Raw genomic sequence first — 23,761 nt, forward strand, 5'->3', positions numbered from 1 at the left:
TCCAGTTTCGCTTTTAGCAATGAAGTGCAAACAGAAGAGAAGAGCTGGGCACATAACACAGAGGTTGATGGATCGAAGCTATCCAATTCTACTTTTAGAAATGAAGTGTAAACAGGGATTTTTTTTTAAATTGGATAATTTCATGTGCATGTCTCTGTGCCCTCCGTAATTCTTTTTTTATTACTGCTTCTATCAATCCATATAGGTCATGCTGATCACAGAGAGACACAGTGGCTTAAGACACTGATCTCCTAATCCATGTATTGTGAATTCAAGTCTGGTTTTGGGGTACCTGAAAGTGGAGTGATGAAGTGGAAGTGTGCCTGGCAGTTAACCCAGTGATTTATGGATCGAAACCATCCTTTGCTTTTAGCAATGAAGTGCACACAGAAATATTAAACCATCATTTCATGGGCATATCTAAGTGCCCTCCGTGATTATTTTTTGACTGCTTCTGTCAGTTTGTACAGGTCATGCTGATTACAGTAGCGAAGCGGAAGCGTGATGTCTACTTTAACCACGTGTACGATCAGTCGAAATCACTCTCTGCTATCCAGTTCTTTTCAGCAAGTGCCCCAGTGGCCTAATGGATAAGGCACTGGCCTTCTAAGCCAGGGATTGTGGGTTCGAGTCCCATCTGGGGTGGAAAAATGCAAATTCCTATGGAGGAAGAGAGATCAGCACATAAAAGAGAGTTTGATGGATTGGATCTTTCTGATTCAATTTTAGAAATGAAGATTTAACAGGGATAAAAAAGGAGAATTTCATGGGCATGTCTCTGTGCCCTCCGAAATGCTTTTTTTTTTTACAACTGCTTCTATCAGTTCGTAATGGTCATGCTGATCACACATTTCCACAGTGACTTAAGACACTGACCGCCTAATCCATTTATTGTGAGTTCAAGCATTGTATTGGGGTACCTGAAAGTGGAGGGATGAAGTGGAAGAGTGCAGGGCAGTTAACCAAGTGATTTAGGGATCGAAACCATCCTCTGCTATCCAGTTTGCTTTTAGCAATGAAGTGCAAACAGAAGAGAAGAGCTGGGCACATAACACAGAGGTTGATGGATCGAAGCTATCCAATTCTACTTTTAGAAATGAAGTGTAAACAGGGATTTTTTTTTAAAAATTGGATAATTTCATGTGCATGTCTCTGTGCCCTCCGTAATTCTTTTTTTATTACTGCTTCTATCAATCCATATAGGTCATGCTGATCACAGAGAGACACAGTGGCTTAAGACACTGATCTCCTAATCCATGTATTGTGAATTCAAGTCTGGTTTTGGGGTACCTGAAAGTGGAGTGATGAAGTGGAAGTGTGCCTGGCAGTTAACCCAGTGATTTATGGATCGAAACCATCCTTTGCTTTTAGCAATGAAGTGCACACAGAAATATTAAACCATCATTTCATGGGCATATCTAAGTGCCCTCCGTGATTATTTTTTGACTGCTTCTGTCAGTTTGTACAGGTCATGCTGATTACAGTAGCGAAGCGGAAGCGTGATGTCTACTTTAACCACGTGTACGATCAGTCGAAATCACTCTCTGCTATCCAGTTCTTTTCAGCAAGTGCCCCAGTGGCCTAATGGATAAGGCACTGGCCTTCTAAGCCAGGGATTGTGGGTTCGAGTCCCATCTGGGGTGGAAAAATGCAAATTCCTATGGAGGAAGAGAGATCAGCACATAAAAGAGAGTTTGATGGATTGGATCTTTCTGATTCAATTTTAGAAATGAAGATTTAACAGGGATAAAAAAGGAGAATTTCATGGGCATGTCTCTGTGCCCTCCGAAATGCTTTTTTTTTTACAACTGCTTCTATCAGTTCGTAATGGTCATGCTGATCACACATTTCCACAGTGACTTAAGACACTGACCGCCTAATCCATTTATTGTGAGTTCAAGCATTGTATTGGGGTACCTGAAAGTGGAGGGATGAAGTGGAAGAGTGCAGGGCAGTTAACCAAGTGATTTAGGGATCGAAACCATCCTCTGCTATCCAGTTTGCTTTTAGCAATGAAGTGCAAACAGAAGAGAAGAGCTGGGCACATAACACAGAGGTTGATGGATCGAAGCTATCCAATTCTACTTTTAGAAATGAAGTGTAAACAGGGATTTTTTTTAAAAATTGGATAATTTCATGTGCATGTCTCTGTGCCCTCCGTAATTCTTTTTTTATTACTGCTTCTATCAATCCATATAGGTCATGCTGATCACAGAGAGACACAGTGGCTTAAGACACTGATCTCCTAATCCATGTATTGTGAATTCAAGTCTGTTTTGGGGTACCTGAAAGTGGAGTGATGAAGTGGAAGTGTGCCTGGCAGTTAACCCAGTGATTTATGGATCGAAACCATCCTTTGCTTTTAGCAATGAAGTGCACACAGAAATATTAAACCATCATTTCATGGGCATATCTAAGTGCCCTCCGTGATTATTTTTTGACTGCTTCTGTCAGTTTGTACAGGTCATGCTGATTACAGTAGCGAAGCGGAAGCGTGATGTCTACTTTAACCACGTGTACGATCAGTCGAAATCACTCTCTGCTATCCAGTTCTTTTCAGCAAGTGCCCCAGTGGCCTAATGGATAAGGCACTGGCCTTCTAAGCCAGGGATTGTGGGTTCGAGTCCCATCTGGGGTGGAAAAATGCAAATTCCTATGGAGGAAGAGAGATCAGCACATAAAAGAGAGTTTGATGGATTGGATCTTTCTGATTCAATTTTAGAAATGAAGATTTAACAGGGATAAAAAAGGAGAATTTCATGGGCATGTCTCTGTGCCCTCCGAAATGCTTTTTTTTTTACAACTGCTTCTATCAGTTCGTAATGGTCATGCTGATCACACATTTCCACAGTGACTTAAGACACTGACCGCCTAATCCATTTATTGTGAGTTCAAGCATTGTATTGGGGTACCTGAAAGTGGAGGGATGAAGTGGAAGAGTGCAGGGCAGTTAACCAAGTGATTTAGGGATCGAAACCATCCTCTGCTATCCAGTTTGCTTTTAGCAATGAAGTGCAAACAGAAGAGAAGAGCTGGGCACATAACACAGAGGTTGATGGATCGAAGCTATCCAATTCTACTTTTAGAAATGAAGTGTAAACAGGGATTTTTTTTAAAAAATTGGATAATTTCATGTGCATGTCTCTGTGCCCTCCGTAATTCTTTTTTTATTACTGCTTCTATCAATCCATATAGGTCATGCTGATCACAGAGAGACACAGTGGCTTAAGACACTGATCTCCTAATCCATGTATTGTGAATTCAAGTCTGGTTTTGGGGTACCTGAAAGTGGAGTGATGAAGTGGAAGTGTGCCTGGCAGTTAACCCAGTGATTTATGGATCGAAACCATCCTTTGCTTTTAGCAATGAAGTGCACACAGAAATATTAAACCATCATTTCATGGGCATATCTAAGTGCCCTCCGTGATTATTTTTTGACTGCTTCTGTCAGTTTGTACAGGTCATGCTGATTACAGTAGCGAAGCGGAAGCGTGATGTCTACTTTAACCACGTGTACGATCAGTCGAAATCACTCTCTGCTATCCAGTTCTTTTCAGCAAGTGCCCCAGTGGCCTAATGGATAAGGCACTGGCCTTCTAAGCCAGGGATTGTGGGTTCGAGTCCCATCTGGGGTGGAAAAATGCAAATTCCTATGGAGGAAGAGAGATCAGCACATAAAAGAGAGTTTGATGGATTGGATCTTTCTGATTCAATTTTAGAAATGAAGATTTAACAGGGATAAAAAAGGAGAATTTCATGGGCATGTCTCTGTGCCCTCCGAAATGCTTTTTTTTTTTACAACTGCTTCTATCAGTTCGTAATGGTCATGCTGATCACACATTTCCACAGTGACTTAAGACACTGACCGCCTAATCCATTTATTGTGAGTTCAAGCATTGTATTGGGGTACCTGAAAGTGGAGGGATGAAGTGGAAGAGTGCAGGGCAGTTAACCAAGTGATTTAGGGATCGAAACCATCCTCTGCTATCCAGTTTGCTTTTAGCAATGAAGTGCAAACAGAAGAGAAGAGCTGGGCACATAACACAGAGGTTGATGGATCGAAGCTATCCAATTCTACTTTTAGAAATGAAGTGTAAACAGGGATTTTTTTTAAAAATTGGATAATTTCATGTGCATGTCTCTGTGCCCTCCGTAATTCTTTTTTTATTACTGCTTCTATCAATCCATATAGGTCATGCTGATCACAGAGAGACACAGTGGCTTAAGACACTGATCTCCTAATCCATGTATTGTGAATTCAAGTCTGGTTTTGGGGTACCTGAAAGTGGAGTGATGAAGTGGAAGTGTGCCTGGCAGTTAACCCAGTGATTTATGGATCGAAACCATCCTTTGCTTTTAGCAATGAAGTGCACACAGAAATATTAAACCATCATTTCATGGGCATATCTAAGTGCCCTCCGTGATTATTTTTTGACTGCTTCTGTCAGTTTGTACAGGTCATGCTGATTACAGTAGCGAAGCGGAAGCGTGATGTCTACTTTAACCACGTGTACGATCAGTCGAAATCACTCTCTGCTATCCAGTTCTTTTCAGCAAGTGCCCCAGTGGCCTAATGGATAAGGCACTGGCCTTCTAAGCCAGGGATTGTGGGTTCGAGTCCCATCTGGGGTGGAAAAATGCAAATTCCTATGGAGGAAGAGAGATCAGCACATAAAAAGAGAGTTGATGGATTGGATGCTTTCTGATTCAATTTAGAAAATGAAGATTTAGACAGGGATGAAAAAGAGGGAGAATTCATGGGCATGTCTCTGGTCCCTCCGAAATGCTTTTTTTTTACAACTGCTTCTATCAGTTCGTAATGTCATGCTGACACACATTTCCACAGTGACTTAAGACACTGACCAGACCTAATCCATTTATTGTGAGTTCAAGCATTGTATTGGGGTACCTGAAAGTGAGGGATGAAGTGGGAAGAGTGCAGGGCAGTTAACCAAGTGATTGTAGGGGATCGAAACCATCCTCTGCTATCCAGTTTGCTTTTCAGCAATGAAGTGTCAAACAGAAGAGAAGAGCTGGGCAGCATAACACAGAGGTTTGATGGATCAAGCTATCCAATTCTAACTTTTAGAAATGAAGTGTAAACAGGGATTTTTTTTTAAAATTGGATAATTTCATGTGCATGTCTCTGTGTCCCTCCGTAATTCTTTTTTTATTACTGCGTCTATCAATCCATATAGGTCATGCTGAGCCACAGAGAGACACAGTGGCTTAAGACAGCTGATCTCCGAATCCATGTATTGTGAATTCAAGTCTGGTTTTGGGGTACCTGAAAGTGGAGTGATGAAGTGGAAGTGTGCCTGGCAGTTAACCCAGGTGATTTATGGATCGAACCATCTTTGCTTTTAGCAATGAAGTGTCACACAGAATATTAAACCACTCAGTTCATGGGCATATCTAAGTGCCCTCCGTGATTATTTTTTTGACTGCTTCTGTCAGTTTGTACAGGTCTGCTGATTACAGTTAAGCGAAGGCTGGAGAGCGTATGTCTACTTTAACCACGTGTACGACAGTCGAAATCACTCTCTGCTATCCAGTTCTTTTCAGCAAGTGCCCCAGTGGCCTAATGGATAAGGCACTGGCCTTCTAAGGCCAGGGATTGTGGGTTCGAGTCCCATCTGGGGTGGAAAAAGTGCAAATTCCTATGGAGGAAGAGAGATCAGCACATAAAGAGAGGTTTGATGGATTGGATCTTTCTGATTCAATTTTAGAAATGAAGATTTAACAGGGATAAAAAAGGAGAATTTCATGGGCATGTCTCTGTGCCCTCCGAAATGCTTTTTTTTTTAACAACTGCTTCTATCAGTTCGTAATGGTCATGGCTGATCACACATTTCCACAGTGACTTAAGACACTGACCGCCTAATCCATTTATTGTGAGTTCAAGCATTGTATTGGGGTACCTGAAAGTGGAGGGATGAAGTGGAAGAGTGCAGGGCAGTTAACCAAGTGATTTAGGGATCGAAACCATCCTCCTGCTATCCAGTTTGCTTTTAGCAATGAAGTGCAAACAGAAGAGAAGAGCTGGGCACATAACACAGAGGTTGATGGATCGAAGCTATCCAATTCTACTTTTAGAAATGAAGTGTAAACAGGGATTTTTTTTTAAAAATTGGATAATTTCATGTGCATGTCTCTGTGCCCTCCGTATTCTTTTTTTATTACTGCTTCTATCAATCCATATAGGTCATGCTGATCACAGAGAGACACAGTGGCTTAAGACACTGATCTCCTAATCCATGTATTGTGAATTCAAGTCTGGTTTTGGGGTACCTGAAAGTGGAGTGATGAAGTGGAAGTGTGCCTGGCAGTTAACCCAGTGATTTATGGATCGAAAACCATCCTTTGCTTTTAGCAATGAAGTGCACACAGAATATTAAACCATCATTTATCGGGCATATCTAAGTGCCCTCCGTGATTATTTTTGACTGCTTCTGTCAGTTTGTACAGGTCATGCTGATTACAGTAGCGAAGCGGAAGCGTGATGTCTACTTTAACCACGTGTACGATCAGTCGAAATCACTCTCTGCTATCCAGTTCTTTTCAGCAAGTGCCCCAGTGGCCTAATGGATAAGGCACTGGCCTCTAAGCCAGGGATTGTGGGTTCGAGTCCCATCTGGGGTGGAAAAATGCAAATTCCTATGGAGGAAGAGAGATAGCACATAAAAGAGAGTTTGATGGATTGGATCTTTCTGATTCAATTTTAGAAATGAAGATTTAACAGGGATAAAAAGGAGATTTCATGGGCATGTCTCTGTGCCCTCCGAAATGCTTTTTTTTTTTTACAACGCTTCTATCAGTTCGTAATGGTCATGCTGATCACACATTTCCACAAGTGACTTAAGACACTGACCGCCTAATCCATTTATTGGTGAGTTCAAGCATTGTATTGGGGTACCTGAAAGTGGAGGGATGAAGTGGAAGAGTGCAGGGCAGTTACCAAGTGATTTAGGGATCGAAACCATCCTCTGCTATCCAGTTTGCTTTAGCAATGAAGTGCAACAGAAGAGAAGAGCTGGGCACATAACCACAGAGGTTGATGGATCGAAGCTATCCAATTCTACTTTTAGAAATGAAGTGTAAACAGGGATTTTTTTTAAAAAATTGGATAATTTCATGTGCATGTCTCTGTGCCCTCCGTAATTCTTTTTTTATTACTTGCTTCTATCAATCCATATAGGTCATTGCTGATCACAGAGAGACACAGTGGCTTAAGAACACTGATCTCCTAATCCATCGTATTGTGAATTCGAAGTCTGGTTTGGGGTACTGAAGTTGGATGTGGGGAAAAATTTTGAAAAAGTGGGGAAAAAGGTGGGTTTTGGGGGCCCCTGGCAGTAACACCCAGTTGATTTATGGATCGAAAACCCATGCCTTTGCTTTTAGGGCAATGAAGTGCAGCACAGAAATATTAAACCATCATTCATGGGCCTATCTAAGTGCCCTCCGTGATATCTTTTTGACTGCTTCTGTCAGTTTGTACAGGTCATGCTGGCGATTACAGTAGCGAAGGCGGAAGGCGTGATGTCTACTTTAACGACCGACGTGTGCGATCAGTCGAAATCACTTCTCTGCTACTCCGTTCTTTTCAGGCACGTGCGGGCCAGTGGCCTAATGGATAAGGCACTGGCCTTCTAAGCCAGGGATGTGTGGGTTCGAGTCCATCTGGGTGGAAAAATGCTTAAATTCCTACTGGAGGAAGAGGAGATCAGCACATAAAAGAGAGTTTGATGGATTGGATCTTTCTGATTCAATTTTAGAAATGAAGATTTAACAGGGATAAAAAAGGAGAATTTCATGGGCATGTCTCTGTGCCCTCCGAAATGCTTTTTTTTTTTACAACTGCTTCTATCAGTTCGTAATGGTCATGCTGATCACACATTTCCACAGTGACTTAAGACACTGACCGCCTAATCCATTTATTGTGAGTTCAAGCATTGTATTGGGGTACCTGAAAGTGGAGGGATGAAGTGGAAGAGTGCAGGGCAGTTAACCAAGTGATTTAGGGATCGAAACCATCCTCTGCTATCCAGTTTGCTTTTAGCAATGAAGTGCAAACAGAAGAGAAGAGCTGGGCACATAACACAGAGGTTGATGGATCGAAGCTATCCAATTCTACTTTTAGAAATGAAGTGTAAACAGGGATTTTTTTTTAAAAATTGGATAATTTCATGTGCATGTCTCTGTGCCCTCCGTAATTCTTTTTTTATTACTGCTTCTATCAATCCATATAGGTCATGCTGATCACAGAGAGACACAGTGGCTTAAGACACTGATCTCCTAATCCATGTATTGTGAATTCAAGTCTGGTTTTGGGGTACCTGAAAGTGGAGTGATGAAGTGGAAGTGTGCCTGGCAGTTAACCCAGTGATTTATGGATCGAAACCATCCTTTGCTTTTAGCAATGAAGTGCACACAGAAATATTAAACCATCATTTCATGGGCATATCTAAGTGCCCTCCGTGATTATTTTTTGACTGCTTCTGTCAGTTTGTACAGGTCATGCTGATTACAGTAGCGAAGCGGAAGCGTGATGTCTACTTTAACCACGTGTACGATCAGTCGAAATCACTCTCTGCTATCCAGTTCTTTTCAGCAAGTGCCCCAGTGGCCTAATGGATAAGGCACTGGCCTTCTAAGCCAGGGATTGTGGGTTCGAGTCCCATCTGGGGTGGAAAAATGCAAATTCCTATGGAGGAAGAGAGATCAGCACATAAAAGAGAGTTTGATGGATTGGATCTTTCTGATTCAATTTTAGAAATGAAGATTTAACAGGGATAAAAAAGGAGAATTTCATGGGCATGTCTCTGTGCCCTCCGAAATGCTTTTTTTTTTTACAACTGCTTCTATCAGTTCGTAATGGTCATGCTGATCACACATTTCCACAGTGACTTAAGACACTGACCGCCTAATCCATTTATTGTGAGTTCAAGCATTGTATTGGGGTACCTGAAAGTGGAGGGATGAAGTGGAAGAGTGCAGGGCAGTTAACCAAGTGATTTAGGGATCGAAACCATCCTCTGCTATCCAGTTTGCTTTTAGCAATGAAGTGCAAACAGAAGAGAAGAGCTGGGCACATAACACAGAGGTTGATGGATCGAAGCTATCCAATTCTACTTTTAGAAATGAAGTGTAAACAGGGATTTTTTTTTAAAAATTGGATAATTTCATGTGCATGTCTCTGTGCCCTCCGTAATTCTTTTTTTATTACTGCTTCTATCAATCCATATAGGTCATGCTGATCACAGAGAGACACAGTGGCTTAAGACACTGATCTCCTAATCCATGTATTGTGAATTCAAGTCTGGTTTTGGGGTACCTGAAAGTGGAGTGATGAAGTGGAAGTGTGCCTGGCAGTTAACCCAGTGATTTATGGATCGAAACCATCCTTTGCTTTTAGCAATGAAGTGCACACAGAAATATTAAACCATCATTTCATGGGCATATCTAAGTGCCCTCCGTGATTATTTTTTGACTGCTTCTGTCAGTTTGTACAGGTCATGCTGATTACAGTAGCGAAGCGGAAGCGTGATGTCTACTTTAACCACGTGTACGATCAGTCGAAATCACTCTCTGCTATCCAGTTCTTTTCAGCAAGTGCCCCAGTGGCCTAATGGATAAGGCACTGGCCTTCTAAGCCAGGGATTGTGGGTTCGAGTCCCATCTGGGGTGGAAAAATGCAAATTCCTATGGAGGAAGAGAGATCAGCACATAAAAGAGAGTTTGATGGATTGGATCTTTCTGATTCAATTTTAGAAATGAAGATTTAACAGGGATAAAAAAGGAGAATTTCATGGGCATGTCTCTGTGCCCTCCGAAATGCTTTTTTTTTTACAACTGCTTCTATCAGTTCGTAATGGTCATGCTGATCACACATTTCCACAGTGACTTAAGACACTGACCGCCTAATCCATTTATTGTGAGTTCAAGCATTGTATTGGGGTACCTGAAAGTGGAGGGATTGAAGTGGAAGAGTGCAGGGGCAGTTAACCAAGTGATTTAGGGATCGAAACCATCTCTGCTATCCAGTTATCTTTTAGCAATGAAGTGCAAACCGAAGAGAAGAGCTGGGCACATAAACACAGAGGTTGATGGATCGAAGCTATCCAATTCTACTTTTAGGAAATGAAGTGTAAAACAGGGATTTTTTTTTAAAAATTGGATAATTTCATGTGCATGTCTCTGTGCCCTCCGTAATTCTTTTTTATTACTGCTTCTATCAATCCATATAGGTCATGCTGATCACAGAGAGACACAGTGGCTTAAGACACTGATCTCCTAATCCATGTATTGTGAATTCAAGTCTGGTTTTGGGGTACTGAAAGTGGAGTGATGAAGTGGAAGTGTGCCTGGCAGTTAACCCAGTGATTTATGGATCGAAAACCATCCTTTGCTTTTAGCAATGAAGTGCACCACAGAAATATTAAACCATCATTTCATGGGCATATCTAAGTGCCCTCCGTGATTATTTTTTGACTGCTTCTGTCAGTTTGTACAGGTCATGCTGATTACAGTAGCGAAGCGGAAGCGTGATGTCTACTTTAAACCACGTGTACGATCAGTCGAAATCACTCTCTGCTATCCAGTTCTTTTCAGCAAGTGCCCCAGTGGCCTAATGGATAAGGCAACTGGGCCTTCTAAGCCAGGGGATTGTGGGTTCGAGTCCCATCTGGGGTGGAAAAAATGCAAATTCCTATGGATGGAAGAGAGATCAGCACATAAAGAGAGTTTGATGGATTGGATCTTTCTGATTCATTTTAGAAATGAAGATTTAACAGGGATAAAAAAGGAGAATTTCATGGGCATGTCTCTGTGCCCTCCGAAATGCTTTTTTTTTTTACAACTGCTTCTATCAGTTCGTAATGGTCATGCTGATCACACATTTCCCACAGTGACTTAAGACACTGACCGCCTAATCCATTTATTGTGAGTTCAAGCATTGTATTGGGGTACCTGAAAGTGGAGGGATGAAGTGGAAGAGTGCAGGGCAGTTAACCAAGTGATTTAGGGATCGAAACCATCCTCTGCTATCCAGTTTTGCTTTTAGCAATGAAGTGCAAACAGAAGAGAAGAGCTGGGCACATAAACACAGAGGTTGATGGATCGAAGCTATCCAATTCTACTTTTAGAAATGAAGTGTAAACAGGGATTTTTTTTTTAAAAAATTGGATAATTTCATGTGCATGTCTCTGTGCCCTCCGTAATTCTTTTTTTATTACTGCTTCTATCAATCCATATAGGTCATGCTGATCACAGAGAGACACAGTGGCTTAAGACACTGATCTCCTAATCCATGTATTGTGAATTCAAGTCTGGTTTTGGGGTACCTGAAAGTGGAGTGATGAAGTGGAAGTGTGCCTGGCAGTTAACCCAGTGATTATGGATCGAAACCATCCTTTGCTTTTAGCAATGAAGTGCACACAGAAATATTAAACCATCATTTCATGGGCATATCTAAGTGCCCTCCGTGATATTTTTTTGACTGCTTCTGTCAGTTTGTACAGGTCATGCTGATTACAGTAGCGAAGCGGAAGCGTGATGTCTACTTTAACCACGTGTACGATCAGTCGAAATCACTCTCTGCTATCCAGTTCTTTTCAAGCAAGTGCCCCAGTGGCCTAATGGATAAGGCACTGGCCTTCTAAGCCAGGGATTGTGGGTTTCGAGTCCCATCTGGGGTGGAAAAATGCAAATTCCTATGGAGGAAGAGAGATCAGCACATAAAAGAGAGTTTGATGGATTGGATCTTTCTGATTCAATTTTAGAAATGAAGATTTAACAGGGAATAAAAAAAGGAGAATTTCATGGGCATGTTCTGTGCCCTCCGAATGCTTTTTTTTTTACAACTGCTTCTATCAGTTCGTAATGGTCATGCTGATCACACATTTCCACAGTGACTTAAGACACTGACCGCCTAATCCATTTATTGTGAGTTCAAGCATTGTATTGGGGTACCTGAAGTGGAGGGATGAAGTGGAAGAGTGCAGGGCAGTTAACAAGTGATTTAGGGATCGAAACCATCCTCTGCTATCCAGTTTGCTTTTAGCAATGAAGTGCAAACAGAAGAGCAGAAGCTGGGCACATAACACAGAGGTTGATGGATCGAAGCTATCCAATTCTACTTTTAGAAATGAAGTGTAAACAGGGGATTTTTTTTTTAAAAAATTGGATAATTTCATGTGCATTGTCTCTGTGCCCTCCGTATAATTCTTTTTTTATTACTGCTTCTATCAATCCATATAGGTCATGCTGATCACAGAGAGACACAGTGGCTTAAGACACTGATCTCCTAATCCATGTATTGTGAATTCAAGTCTGGTTTTGGGGGTACCTGAAAGTGGAGTGATGAAGTGGAAGTGTGCCTGGCAGTTAACCCAGTGATTTATGGATCGAAACCATCCTTTGCTTTTAGCAATGAAGTGCACACAGAAATATTAAACCATCATTTCATGGGCATATCTAAGTGCCCTCCGTGATTATTTTTGACTGCTTCTGTCAGTTTGTACAGGTCATGCTGATTACAGTAGCGAAGCGGAAGCGTGATGTCTACTTTAACCACGTGTAACGATCAGTCGAAATCACTCTCTGCTATCCAGTTCTTTTTCATAAGTGCCCCAGTGGCCTAATGGATAAGGCACTGGCCTTCTAAGCCAGGGATTGTGGGTTCGAGTCCCATCTGGGGTGGAAAAATGCAAATTCCTATGGAGGAAGAGAGATCAGCACATAAAAGAGAGTTTGATGGATTGGAATCTTTCTGATGTCAATTTAGAATGAAGATTTAACAGGGATAAAAAAGGAGAATTTCATGGGCATGTCTCTGTGCCCTCCGAAATGCTTTTTTTTTTTACAACTGCTTCTATCAGTTCGTAATGGTCATGCTGATCACACATTTCCACAGTGACTTAAGACACTGACCGCCTAATCCATTTATTGTGAGTTCAAGCATTGTATTGGGGGTACCTGAAAGTGGGGGGATGAAGTGGAAGAGTGCAGGGCAGTTAACCAAGTGATTTAAGGGATCGAAACCAATCCTCTGCTATCCAGTTTGCTTTTAGCAATGAAGTGCAAACAGAAGAGAAGAGCTGGGCACATAACACAGAGGTTGATGGATCGAAGCTATCCAATTCTACTTTTAGAAATGAAGTGTAAACAGGGATTTTTTTTTAAAAATTGGATTAATTTCATGTGCATGTCTCTGTGCCCTCCGTAATTCTTTTTTATTACTGCTTCTATCAATCCATATAGGTCATGCTGATCACAGAGAGACACAGTGGCATTAAGACACTGATCTCCTAATCCATGTATTGTGAATTCAAGATCGTTTTGGGGTACCTGAAAGTGGAAGTGATGAAGTGGAAGGTGTGCCTGGCAGTTAACCCAGTGATTTATGGATCGAAACCATCCTTTTGCTTTTAGCAATGAAGTGCACACAGAATATTAAACCATCATTTCATGGGCATATCTAAGTGCCCTCCGTGGATTATTTTTTGACTGCTTCTGTCAGTTTGTACAGGTCATGCTGATTACAGTAGCGAAGCGGAAGCGTGGATGTCTACTTTAACCACGTGTACGATCAGTCGAAATCACTCTCTGCTATCCAGTTCTTTTCAGCAAGTGCCCCCAGTGGCCTAATGGATAAGGCACGGGCCTTCTAAGCCAGGATTGTGGTTCGAGTCCCATCTGGGGTGGAAAAATGCAAATTCATATGGAGGAAGGAGAGATCAGCACATAAAAGAGAGTTTGATGGATTGGATCTTTCTGATTCAATTTAGAAATGAACGATTTAACAGGGATAAAAAAGGAGAATTTCATGGGCATGTCTCTGTGCCCTCCGAAATGCTTTTTTTTTTTACAACTGCTTCTATCAGTTCGTAATGGTCATGCTGATCACACCCATTTCCACAGTGACTTAAGACACTGACCGCTAATCCCATTTATTGTGAGTTCAAGCATTGTATTGGGGTACCTGAAAGTGGAGGGATGAAGTGGAAGAGTGCAGGGCAGTTAACCAAGTGATTTAGGGATCGAAACCATCCTCTGCTATCCAGTTTGCTTTTAGCAATGAAGTGCAAACAGAAGAGAAGAGCTGGGCACATAACACAGAGGTTGATGGATCGAAGCTATCCAATTCTACTTTTAGAAATGAAGTGTAAACAGGGATTTTTTTTTAAAAATTGGATAATTTCATGTGCATGTCTCTGTGCCCTCCGTAATTCTTTTTTTATTACTGCTTCTATCAATCCATATAGGTCATGCTGATCACAGAGAGACACAGTGGCTTAAGACACTGATCTCCTAATCCATGTATTGTGAATTCAAGTCTGGTTTTGGGGTACCTGAAAGTGGAGTGATGAAGTGGAAGTGTGCCTGGCAGTTAACCCAGTGATTTATGGATCGAAACCATCCTTTGCTTTTAGCAATGAAGTGCACACAGAAATATTAAACCATCATTTCATGGGCATATCTAAGTGCCCTCCGTGATTATTTTTTGACTGCTTCTGTCAGTTTGTACAGGTCATGCTGATTACAGTAGCGAAGCGGAAGCGTGATGTCTACTTTAACCACGTGTACGATCAGTCGAAATCACTCTCTGCTATCCAGTTCTTTTCAGCAAGTGCCCCAGTGGCCTAATGGATAAGGCACTGGCCTTCTAAGCCAGGGATTGTGGGTTCGAGTCCCATCTGGGGTGGAAAAATGCAAATTCCTATGGAGGAAGAGAGATCAGCACATAAAAGAGAGTTTGATGGATTGGATCTTTCTGATTCAATTTTAGAAATGAAGATTTAACAGGGATAAAAAAGGAGAATTTCATGGGCATGTCTCTGTGCCCTCCGAAATGCTTTTTTTTTTACAACTGCTTCTATCAGTTCGTAATGGTCATGCTGATCACACATTTCCACAGTGACTTAAGACACTGACCGCCTAATCCATTTATTGTGAGTTCAAGCATTGTATTGGGGTACCTGAAAGTGGAGGGATGAAGTGGAAGAGTGCAGGGCAGTTAACCAAGTGATTTAGGGATCGAAACCATCCTCTGCTATCCAGTTTGCTTTTAGCAATGAAGTGCAAACAGAAGAGAAGAGCTGGGCACATAACACAGAGGTTGATGGATCGAAGCTATCCAATTCTACTTTTAGAAATGAAGTGTAAACAGGGATTTTTTTTTAAAAATTGGATAATTTCATGTGCATGTCTCTGTGCCCTCCGTAATTCTTTTTTTATTACTGCTTCTATCAATCCATATAGGTCATGCTGATCACAGAGAGACACAGTGGCTTAAGACACTGATCTCCTAATCCATGTATTGTGAATTCAAGTCTGGTTTTGGGGTACCTGAAAGTGGAGTGATGAAGTGGAAGTGTGCCTGGCAGTTAACCCAGTGATTTATGGATCGAAACCATCCTTTGCTTTTAGCAATGAAGTGCACACAGAAATATTAAACCATCATTTCATGGGCATATCTAAGTGCCCTCCGTGATTATTTTTTGACTGCTTCTGTCAGTTTGTACAGGTCATGCTGATTACAGTAGCGAAGCGGAAGCGTGATGTCTACTTTAACCACGTGTACGATCAGTCGAAATCACTCTCTGCTATCCAGTTCTTTTCAGCAAGTGCCCCAGTGGCCTAATGGATAAGGCACTGGCCTTCTAAGCCAGGGATTGTGGGTTCGAGTCCCATCTGGGGTGGAAAAATGCAAATTCCTATGGAGGAAGAGAGATCAGCACATAAAAGAGAGTTTGATGGATTGGATCTTTCTGATTCACTTTTAGAAATGAAGATTTAACAGGGATAAAAAAGGAGAATTTCATGGGCATGTCTCTGTGCCCTCCGTAAATGCTTTTTTTTGTACAACTGCTTCTATCAGTTCGTAATGGTCATGCTGATATCACACATTTCCACAGGACTTAAGACACTGACGCACTAATCAATTTATTGTGAGTTCAAGCATTGTATTGGGTACTGAAAGTGGAGGATGAAGTGGAGAGTGCAGGGCAGTTAACCAAGTGATTTAGGGATCGAAACCATCCCTCTGCTATCCAGTTATGCTTTTAGCAATGAAGTGCAAACAGAAGAGAAGGTGGGCACATAACACAGAGGTTGATGGATCGAAGCTATCCAATTCTACTTTTAGAAATGAAGTGTAAACAGGGATTTTTTTAAAAAATTGGATAATTTCATGTGCATGTCTCTGTGCCCTCCGTAATTCTTTTTTTATTACTGCTTCTATCAATCCATATAGGTCATGCTGATCACAGAGAGACACAGTGGCTTAAGACACTGATCTCCTAATCCATGTATTGTGAATTCAAGTCTGGTTTTGGGGTACCTGAAAGTGGAGTGATGAAGTGGAAGTGTGCCTGGCAGTTAACCCAGTGATTTATGGATCGAAACCATCCTTTGCTTTTAGCAATGAAGTGCACACAGAAATATTAAACCATCATTTCATGGGCATATCTAAGTGCCCTCCGTGATTATTTTTTGACTGCTTCTGTCAGTTTGTACAGGTCATGCTGATTACAGTAGCGAAGCGGAAGCGTGATGTCTACTTTAACCACGTGTACGATCAGTCGAAATCACTCTCTGCTATCCAGTTCTTTTCAGCAAGTGCCCCAGTGGCCTAATGGATAAGGCACTGGCCTTCTAAGCCAGGGATTGTGGGTTCGAGTCCCATCTGGGGTGGAAAAATGCAAATTCCTATGGAGGAAGAGAGATCAGCACATAAAAGAGAGTTTGATGGATTGGATCTTTCTGATTCAATTTTAGAAATGAAGATTTAACAGGGATAAAAAAGGAGAATTTCATGGGCATGTCTCTGTGCCCTCCGAAATGCTTTTTTTTTTACAACTGCTTCTATCAGTTCGTAATGGTCATGCTGATCACACATTTCCACAGTGACTTAAGACACTGACCGCCTAATCCATTTATTGTGAGTTCAAGCATTGTATTGGGGTACCTGAAAGTGGAGGGATGAAGTGGAAGAGTGCAGGGCAGTTAACCAAGTGATTTAGGGATCGAAACCATCCTCTGCTATCCAGTTTGCTTTTAGCAATGAAGTGCAAACAGAAGAGAAGAGCTGGGCACATAACACAGAGGTTGATGGATCGAAGCTATCCAATTCTACTTTTAGAAATGAAGTGTAAACAGGGATTTTTTTTAAAAATTGGATAATTTCATGTGCATGTCTCTGTGCCCTCCGTAATTCTTTTTTATTACTGCTTCTATCAATCCATATAGGTCATGCTGATCACAGAGAGACACAGTGGCTTAAGACACTGATCTCCTAATCCATGTATTGTGAATTCAAGTCTGGTTTTGGGGTACCTGAAAGTGGAGTGATGAAGTGGAAGTGTGCCTGGCAGTTAACCCAGTGATTTATGGATCGAAACCATCCTTTGCTTTTAGCAATGAAGTGCACACAGAAATATTAAACCATCATTTCATGGGCATATCTAAGTGCCCTCCGTGATTATTTTTGACTGCTTCTGTCAGTTTGTACAGGTCATGCTGATTACAGTAGCGAAGCGGAAGCGTGATGTCTACTTTAACCACGTGTACGATCAGTCGAAATCACTCTCTGCTATCCAGTTCTTTTCAGCAAGTGCCCCAGTGGCCTAATGGATAAGGCACTGGCCTTCTAAGCCAGGGATTGTTGGTTCGATTCCCATCTGGGGTGGATGAAGGCAAATTCCTATGGTGGAAGAGAGATCAGCACATCAGGACATGTCTCTGTGCCCTCCGAAAAGCTTTTTTTTTTTACAACTGCTTCTATCAGTTCGTAATGGTCATGCTGATCACACATTTCCACAGTGACTTAAGACACTGACCGCCTAATCCATTTATTGTGAGTTCAAGCATTGTATTGGGGTACCTGAAAGTGGAGGGATGAAGTGGAAGAGTGCAGGGCAGTTAACTAAGTGATTTAGGGATCGAAACCATCCTCTGCTATCCAGTTTGCTTTTAGCAATGAAGTGCAAACAGAAGAGAAGAGCTGGGCACATAACACAGAGGTTGATGGATCGAAGCTATCCAATTCTACTTTTAGAAATGAAGTGTAAACAGGGATTTTTTTTAAAATTGGATAATTTCATGTGCATGTCTCTGTGCCCTCCGTAATTCTTTTTTTATTACTGCTTCTATCAATCCATATAGGTCATGCTGATCACAGAGAGACACAGTGGCTTAAGACACTGATCTCCTAATCCATGTATTGTGAATTCAAGTATTGTTTTGGGGTACCTGAAAGTGGAGTGATGAAGTGGAAGTGTGCCTGGCAGTTAACCCAGTGATTTATGGATCGAAACCATCCTCTGCTTTTGCTTTTAGCAATGAAGTGCACACAGAAATATTAAACCATCATTTCATGGGCATATCTAAGTGCCCTCCGTGATTATTTTTGACTGCTTCTGTCAGTTTGTACAGGTCATGCTGATTACAGTAGCGAAGCGGAAGCGTGATGTCTACTTTAACCACGTGTACGATCAGTCGAAATCACTCTCTGCTATCCAGTTCTTTTCAGCAAGTGCCCCAGTGGCCTAATGGATAAGGCACTGGCCTTCTAAGCCAGGGATTGTGGGTTCGAGTCCCATCTGGGGTGGAAAAATGCAAATTCCTATGGAGGAAGAGAGATCAGCACATAAAAGAGAGTTTGATGGATTGAATCTTTCTGATTCAATTTTAGAAATGAAGATTTAACAGGGATAAAAAAAGAGAATTTCATGGGCATGTCTCTGTGCCCTCCGAAATGCTTTTTTTTTTACAACTGCTTCTATCAGTTCGTAATGGTCATGCTGATCACACATTTCCACAGTGACTTAAGACACTGACCGCCTAATCCATTTATTGTGAGTTCAAGCATTGTATTGGGGTACCTGAAAGTGGAGGGATGAAGTGGAAGAGTGCAGGGCAGTTAACCAAGTGATTTAGGGATCGAAACCATCCTCTGCTATCCAGTTTGCTTTTAGCAATGAAGTGCAAACAGAAGAGAAGAGCTGGGCACATAACACAGAGGTTGATGGATCGAAGCTATCCAATTCTACTTTTAGAAATGAAGTGTAAACAGGGATTTTTTTTTAAAAATTGGATAATTTCATGTGCATGTCTCTGTGCCCTCCGTAATTCTTTTTTTATTACTGCTTCTATCAATCCATATAGGTCATGCTGATCACAGAGAGACACAGTGGCTTAAGACACTGATCTCCTAATCCATGTATTGTGAATTCAAGTCTGGTTTTGGGGTACCTGAAAGTGGAGTGATGAAGTGGAAGTGTGCCTGGCAGTTAACCCAGTGATTTATGGATCGAAACCATCCTTTGCTTTTAGCAATGAAGTGCACACAGAAATATTAAACCATCATTTCATGGGCATATCTAAGTGCCCTCCGTGATTATTTTTTGACTGCTTCTGTCAGTTTGTACAGGTCATGCTGATTACAGTAGCGAAGCGGAAGCGTGATGTCTACTTTAACCACGTGTACGATCAGTCGAAATCACTCTCTGCTATCCAGTTCTTTTCAGCAAGTGCCCCAGTGGCCTAATGGATAAGGCACTGGCCTTCTAAGCCAGGGATTGTGGGTTCGAGTCCCATCTGGGGTGGATGAAGAGCAAATCCTATGTGGACAGAGAGATCATCACATAATTTCATGGGCATGTCTCTGTGCCCTCCGAAATGCTTTTTTTTTTTACAACTGCTTCTATCAGTTCGTAATGGTCATGCTGATCACACATTTCCACAGTGACTTAAGACACTGACCGCCTAATCCATTTATTGTGAGTTCAAGCATTGTATTGGGGTACCTGAAAGTGGAGGGATGAAGTGGAAGAGTGCAGGGCAGTTAACCAAGTGATTTAGGGATCGAAACCATCCTCTGCTATCCAGTTTGCTTTTAGCAATGAAGTGCAAACAGAAGAGAAGAGCTGGGCACATAACACAGAGGTTGATGGATCGAAGCTATCCAATTCTACTTTTAGAAATGAAGTGTAAACAGGGATTTTTTTAAAAATTGGATAATTTCATGTGCATGTCTCTGTGCCCTCCGTAATTCTTTTTTTATTACTGCTTCTATCAATCCATATAGGTCATGCTGATCACAGAGAGACACAGTGGCTTAAGACACTGATCTCCTAATCCATGTATTGTGAATTCAAGTCTTGTTTTGGGGTACCTGAAAGTGGAGTGATGAAGTGGAAGTGTGCCTGGCAGTTAACCCAGTGATTTATGGATCGAAACCATCCTTTGTTTGCTTTTAGCAATGAAGTGCACACAGAAATATTAAACCATCATTTCATGGGCATATCTAAGTGCCCTCCGTGATTATTTTTTGACTGCTTCTGTCAGTTTGTACAGGTCATGCTGATTACAGTAGCGAAGCGGAAGCGTGATGTCTACTTTAACCACGTGTACGATCAGTCGAAATCACTCTCTGCTATCCAGTTCTTTTCAGCAAGTGCCCCAGTGGCCTAATGGATAAGGCACTGGCCTTCTAAGCCAGGGATTGTGGGTTCGAGTCCCATCTGGGGTGGAAAAATGCAAATTCCTATGGAGGAAGAGAGATCAGCACATAAAAGAGAGTTTGATGGATTGGATCTTTCTGATTCAATTTTAGAAATGAAGATTTAACAGGGATAAAAAAGGAGAATTTCATGGGCATGTCTCTGTGCCCTCCGAAATGCTTTTTTTTTTTACAACTGCTTCTATCAGTTCGTAATGGTCATGCTGATCACACATTTCCACAGTGACTTAAGACACTGACCGCCTAATCCATTTATTGTGAGTTCAAGCATTGTATTGGGGTACCTGAAAGTGGAGGGATGAAGTGGAAGAGTGCAGGGCAGTTAACCAAGTGATTTAGGGATCGAAACCATCCTCTGCTATCCAGTTTTCTTTTAGCAATGAAGTGCAAACAGAAGAGAAGAGCTGGGCACATAACACAGAGGTTGATGGATCGAAGCTATCCAATTCTACTTTTAGAAATGAAGTGTAAACAGGGATTTTTTTTAAAAATTGGATAATTTCATGTGCATGTCTCTGTGCCCTCCGTAATTCTTTTTTTATTACTGCTTCTATCAATCCATATAGGTCATGCTGATCACAGAGAGACACAGTGGCTTAAGACACTGATCTCCTAATCCATGTATTGTGAATTCAAGTCTGGTTTTGGGTACCTGAAAGTGGAGTGATGAAGTGGAAGTGTGCCTGGCAGTTAACCCAGTGATTTATGGATCGAAACCATCCTTTGCTTTTAGCAATGAAGTGCACACAGAAATATTAAACCATCATTTCATGGGCATATCTAAGTGCCCTCCGTGATTATTTTTTGACTGCTTCTGTCAGTTTGTACAGGTCATGCTGATTACAGTAGCGAAGCGGAAGCGTGATGTCTACTTTAACCACGTGTACGATCAGTCGAAATCACTCTCTGCTATCCAGTTCTTTTCAGCAAGTGCCCCAGTGGCCTAATGGATAAGGCACTGGCCTTCTAAGCCAGGGATTGTGGGTTCGAGTCCCATCTGGGGTGGAAAATGCAAATTCCTATGGAGGAAGAGAGATCAGCACATAAAAGAGAGTTTGATGGATTGGATCTTTCTGATTCAATTTTAGAAATGAAGATTTAACAGGGATAAAAAAGGAGAATTTCATGGGCATGTCTCTGTGCCCTCCGAAATGCTTTTTTTTTTTACAACTGCTTCTATCAGTTCGTAATGGTCATGCTGATCACACATTTCCACAGTGACTTAAGACACTGACCGCCTAATCCATTTATTGTGAGTTCAAGCATTGTATTGGGGTACCTGAAAGTGGAGGGATGAAGTGGAAGAGTGCAGGGCAGTTAACCAAGTGATTTAGGGATCGAAACCATCCTCTGCTATCCAGTTTGCTTTTAGCAATGAAGTGCAAACAGAAGAGAAGAGCTGGGCACATAACACAGAGGTTGATGGATCGAAGCTATCCAATTCTACTTTTAGAAATGAAGTGTAAACAGGGATTTTTTTTAAAAAATTGGATAATTTCATGTGCATGTCTCTGTGCCCTCCGTAATTCTTTTTTTATTACTGCTTCTATCAATCCATATAGGTCATGCTGATCACAGAGAGACACAGTGGCTTAAGACACTGATCTCCTAATCCATGTATTGTGAATTCAAGTCTGGTTTTGGGGTACCTGAAAGTGGAGTGATGAAGTGGAAGTGTGCCTGGCAGTTAACCCAGTGATTTATGGATCGAAACCATCCTTTGCTTTTAGCAATGAAGTGCACACAGAAATATTAAACCATCATTTCATGGGCATATCTAAGTGCCCTCCGTGATTATTTTTTGACTGCTTCTGTCAGTTTGTACAGGTCATGCTGATTACAGTAGCGAAGCGGAAGCGTGATGTCTACTTTAACCACGTGTACGATCAGTCGAAATCACTCTCTGCTATCCAGTTCTTTTCAGCAAGTGCCCCAGTGGCCTAATGGATAAGGCACTGGCCTTCTAAGCCAGGGATTGTGGGTTCGAGTCCCATCTGGGGTGGAAAATGCAAATTCCTATGGAGGAAGAGAGATCAGCACATAAAAGAGAGTTTGATGGATTGGATCTTTCTGATTCAATTTTAGAAATGAAGATTTAACAGGGATAAAAAAGGAGAATTTCATGGGCATGTCTCTGTGCCCTCCGAAATGCTTTTTTTTTTTACAACTGCTTCTATCAGTTCGTAATGGTCATGCTGATCACACATTTCCACAGTGACTTAAGACACTGACCGCCTAATCCATTTATTGTGAGTTCAAGCATTGTATTGGGGTACCTGAAAGTGGAGGGATGAAGTGGAAGAGTGCAGGGCAGTTAACCAAGTGATTTAGGGATCGAAACCATCCTCTGCTATCCAGTTTGCTTTTAGCAATGAAGTGCAAACAGAAGAGAAGAGCTGGGCACATAACACAGAGGTTGATGGATCGAAGCTATCCAATTCTACTTTTAGAAATGAAGTGTAAACAGGGATTTTTTTTAAAAAATTGGAAATTTCATGTGCATGTCTCTGTGCCCTCCGTAATTCTTTTTTTTATTACTGCTTCTATCAATCCATATAGGTCATGCTGATCACAGAGAGACACAGTGGCTTAAGACACTGATCTCCTAATCCATGTATTGTGAATTCAAGTCTGGTTTTGGGTACCTGAAAGTGGAGTGATGAAGTGGAAGTGTGCCTGGCAGTTAACCCAGTGATTTATGGATCGAACCATCCTCTCTTTTCTTTGCTTTTAGCAATGAAGTGCACACAGAAATATTAAACCATCATTTCATGGGCATATCTAAGTGCCCTCCGTGATTATTTTTTGACTGCTTCTGTCAGTTTGTACAGGTCATGCTGATTACAGTAGCGAAGCGGAAGCGTGATGTCTACTTTAACCACGTGTACGATCAGTCGAAATCACTCTCTGCTATCCAGTTCTTTTCAGCAAGTGCCCCAGTGGCCTAATGGATAAGGCACTGGCCTTCTAAGCCAGGGATTGTGGGTTCGAGTCCCATCTGGGGTGGATGAATGAAATTCTATGGAGGAAGAGAGATCAGCACATAAAAGAGAGTTTGATGGATTGAATCTTTCTGATTCAATTTTAGAAATGAAGATTTAACAGGGATAAAAAAGGAGAATTTCATGGGCATGTCTCTGTGCCCTCCGAAATGCTTTTTTTTTTTACAACTGCTTCTATCAGTTCGTAATGGTCATGCTTATCACACATTTCCACAGTGACTTAAGACACTGG

The 23,761-nt window shown here is 41.6% G+C and overlaps 20 non-coding genes across 20 annotated transcripts; all 20 read left to right on the top strand.

The window, feature by feature from the left end:
- The first annotated feature begins 572 nt into the window (after window positions 1-572).
- On the top strand, window positions 573-645 carry trnar-ucu (transfer RNA arginine (anticodon UCU)). The gene has a single exon. It is a non-coding gene; the product is annotated as a tRNA-Arg (tRNA).
- Window positions 646-1,570: 925 nt separating this feature from the next.
- Window positions 1,571-1,643, top strand: trnar-ucu (transfer RNA arginine (anticodon UCU)). The gene has a single exon. It is a non-coding gene; the product is annotated as a tRNA-Arg (tRNA).
- Window positions 1,644-2,565: 922 nt separating this feature from the next.
- On the top strand, window positions 2,566-2,638 carry trnar-ucu (transfer RNA arginine (anticodon UCU)). Its single transcript has one exon. It is a non-coding gene; the product is annotated as a tRNA-Arg (tRNA).
- A 924-nt stretch (window positions 2,639-3,562) lies between these two features.
- On the top strand, window positions 3,563-3,635 carry trnar-ucu (transfer RNA arginine (anticodon UCU)). The gene has a single exon. It is a non-coding gene; the product is annotated as a tRNA-Arg (tRNA).
- A 924-nt stretch (window positions 3,636-4,559) lies between these two features.
- Window positions 4,560-4,632, top strand: trnar-ucu (transfer RNA arginine (anticodon UCU)). The gene has a single exon. It is a non-coding gene; the product is annotated as a tRNA-Arg (tRNA).
- A 938-nt stretch (window positions 4,633-5,570) lies between these two features.
- Window positions 5,571-5,644, top strand: trnar-ucu (transfer RNA arginine (anticodon UCU)). The gene has a single exon. It is a non-coding gene; the product is annotated as a tRNA-Arg (tRNA).
- Window positions 5,645-8,619: 2,975 nt separating this feature from the next.
- On the top strand, window positions 8,620-8,692 carry trnar-ucu (transfer RNA arginine (anticodon UCU)). The gene has a single exon. It is a non-coding gene; the product is annotated as a tRNA-Arg (tRNA).
- A 925-nt stretch (window positions 8,693-9,617) lies between these two features.
- Window positions 9,618-9,690, top strand: trnar-ucu (transfer RNA arginine (anticodon UCU)). Its single transcript has one exon. It is a non-coding gene; the product is annotated as a tRNA-Arg (tRNA).
- A 1,935-nt stretch (window positions 9,691-11,625) lies between these two features.
- trnar-ucu (transfer RNA arginine (anticodon UCU)) lies at window positions 11,626-11,699 on the top strand. Its single transcript has one exon. It is a non-coding gene; the product is annotated as a tRNA-Arg (tRNA).
- Window positions 11,700-12,629: 930 nt separating this feature from the next.
- trnar-ucu (transfer RNA arginine (anticodon UCU)) lies at window positions 12,630-12,702 on the top strand. The gene has a single exon. It is a non-coding gene; the product is annotated as a tRNA-Arg (tRNA).
- A 1,932-nt stretch (window positions 12,703-14,634) lies between these two features.
- On the top strand, window positions 14,635-14,707 carry trnar-ucu (transfer RNA arginine (anticodon UCU)). The gene has a single exon. It is a non-coding gene; the product is annotated as a tRNA-Arg (tRNA).
- A 924-nt stretch (window positions 14,708-15,631) lies between these two features.
- Window positions 15,632-15,704, top strand: trnar-ucu (transfer RNA arginine (anticodon UCU)). The gene has a single exon. It is a non-coding gene; the product is annotated as a tRNA-Arg (tRNA).
- A 921-nt stretch (window positions 15,705-16,625) lies between these two features.
- Window positions 16,626-16,698, top strand: trnar-ucu (transfer RNA arginine (anticodon UCU)). Its single transcript has one exon. It is a non-coding gene; the product is annotated as a tRNA-Arg (tRNA).
- Window positions 16,699-17,619: 921 nt separating this feature from the next.
- Window positions 17,620-17,692, top strand: trnar-ucu (transfer RNA arginine (anticodon UCU)). The gene has a single exon. It is a non-coding gene; the product is annotated as a tRNA-Arg (tRNA).
- An 848-nt stretch (window positions 17,693-18,540) lies between these two features.
- trnar-ucu (transfer RNA arginine (anticodon UCU)) lies at window positions 18,541-18,613 on the top strand. Its single transcript has one exon. It is a non-coding gene; the product is annotated as a tRNA-Arg (tRNA).
- Window positions 18,614-19,537: 924 nt separating this feature from the next.
- Window positions 19,538-19,610, top strand: trnar-ucu (transfer RNA arginine (anticodon UCU)). The gene has a single exon. It is a non-coding gene; the product is annotated as a tRNA-Arg (tRNA).
- An 853-nt stretch (window positions 19,611-20,463) lies between these two features.
- On the top strand, window positions 20,464-20,536 carry trnar-ucu (transfer RNA arginine (anticodon UCU)). The gene has a single exon. It is a non-coding gene; the product is annotated as a tRNA-Arg (tRNA).
- A 923-nt stretch (window positions 20,537-21,459) lies between these two features.
- On the top strand, window positions 21,460-21,532 carry trnar-ucu (transfer RNA arginine (anticodon UCU)). The gene has a single exon. It is a non-coding gene; the product is annotated as a tRNA-Arg (tRNA).
- Window positions 21,533-22,456: 924 nt separating this feature from the next.
- Window positions 22,457-22,529, top strand: trnar-ucu (transfer RNA arginine (anticodon UCU)). The gene has a single exon. It is a non-coding gene; the product is annotated as a tRNA-Arg (tRNA).
- A 931-nt stretch (window positions 22,530-23,460) lies between these two features.
- On the top strand, window positions 23,461-23,533 carry trnar-ucu (transfer RNA arginine (anticodon UCU)). Its single transcript has one exon. It is a non-coding gene; the product is annotated as a tRNA-Arg (tRNA).
- The last annotated feature ends 228 nt before the right edge of the window (window positions 23,534-23,761 follow it).

This window comes from Oncorhynchus kisutch, unplaced genomic scaffold, assembly GCF_002021735.2.
Source record: "Oncorhynchus kisutch isolate 150728-3 unplaced genomic scaffold, Okis_V2 scaffold2799, whole genome shotgun sequence".
NCBI lineage: Eukaryota > Metazoa > Chordata > Actinopteri > Salmoniformes > Salmonidae > Oncorhynchus > Oncorhynchus kisutch.